Here is a 1824-nt window from a genome sequence, read left to right as displayed (position 1 = left end):
GATCTCAAGGGAGTAAAGGAGGCAGCTCACATGTGCTTGGGACACATTGAAAGCACAGTACCACTGCCTTCTTTCTGTCCTTGTCCTTTCTCTTCTTCATCTTCCCTTTTCTCTTTCTTTAGCTACAGCTTCCACTTCTATTTTTTCTTTTGATTCTCTTTCCTTTTCCCTCCATCACCTTCCCTACTTCTGCTTGTACCTATGGTTCTGTTATGATTCCCACAGAATACCTGTTCCCTTCACTATCTGCTAACCTCCATTGAAAGATTGGCCTACCATGTTCCCAACTAATTAGTGATGTCATAGTCTTTGCTCCACTTCTAGCTCCTAGGTTGGAGGAGAGAACCCAGGCCAGGGAAGCCTTCCCTTATCTACTGCCACAATAACATCCTAAGCTAGAATATGGATGAGTCAGAGAGCTATGTAAGTAAGCAATGATGACCAAGGGCAGAAATTCTTTGAAGCTTAGTTTCAAGAGATTGTTACTACTAGCTTCAGCTAGGATATACAAAGAACAAAGAAAATGTGGAAAGAGACCTTCCCAGAGTGATGTATATCTCATTTCACTATATTCTGAGCACTATGGTGAGATTTTTTTTTTTAACGTTTTATTGTGAATTATGTGATAGTTTACATGTGAGAACATTAGCTTTACATTCATCCTATCAGATATTGTTTCATTACCATGGTTACAATCCTCTCCATGCATCATCAACCAACGAAAGGGTACACCCTGCTGCTCTATGGGAGAAAGATGAGGCTTTCTGCTCCTGTAAAGACTTACAGCCTCGGAAACCCTGTATAGGGTCGCTATGAGTCGGAACCGACTCTATGGCACATAACAACAACAACAACCTTAAGTTTCATCCATGTTATTTGGTGGCTTGCAGCTTCCCTGTTATTCTTCAAGGTAGCATAATATTCCATTGTGTGTATGTACCACAGTTTGTTTATCCATTCTTCATTTGGTGACTATTTGGTGGTTACTTGTTTTTGGTGAAATGTCTATTCAAGCCATTTGCCCATCTTATCCATTTCCCTTTTGAGGAAGGTTACGAAGGCTTCCCAGAGGAAAGTGGCCTCTGGCCAGCTGCAGGCTCTGCAGAATGGGTAGAGTTTGAATCTGGGTGTTCAAAGAAGCGTGATGGCTGTTCCAGATGAGGAAACAGGGAGGGGAAGTGGGAGAACATTTAGCTAGGTTTCAGCATGTGTGTGGGCTGCGAGATAAAGCTGAGAAAGCAGATGGGGAAAGAGCTCTAAAGGTGTTAGGTATTCCCTGGGCCTGAATGGGCCAAGTTAGAGATCCGTAAAGGCCTTCTTCATGACTCCCCCTGAAATTTTTAATAAGAACAACTATTACTTTTAATAATACAAGGAGACTTCAAAAAGTTTGTGGACCAATGGAATGAAAAGATGATGGAGTATCTCCATGAACATTTTGAAGCCTCTATTTTTCCCATCCTCCATTGGAAAACTAACAAGGCTTGTGGATCTACATCCAATAATAAAGGCACTATGGTAGGTGCTGGAGATACAATCATGACCAAAATATATATTGTCCTTGTCCTCCTAGTGCATCTAAACCAAATCTTCATTATCCAGACAGGGAAACTGAAGCTTAGGGAAGAGAGACACCTTCCCAAGGGCACACTGGTGGGTGGTTTTTCCATTACTTGACTTCCAGTTTCTCATCACACCCTGATCTCTCTGGGCCCGCTGACTGGTCCAAGTTCCCCCTCCTGTACAACATCCTGCCAGGCTTATTTACCCCCACAGCTTCTTTTATTATTATTTTTGTTAATGTTTTATTGTGAATTATGTGAT

The sequence above is a fragment of the Chrysochloris asiatica genome, unplaced genomic scaffold (assembly GCF_000296735.1).
Source record: "Chrysochloris asiatica unplaced genomic scaffold, ChrAsi1.0 scaffold00178, whole genome shotgun sequence".
Taxonomy (NCBI): Eukaryota; Metazoa; Chordata; class Mammalia; order Afrosoricida; family Chrysochloridae; genus Chrysochloris; species Chrysochloris asiatica.
This window is presented reverse-complemented; position numbering follows the sequence as displayed.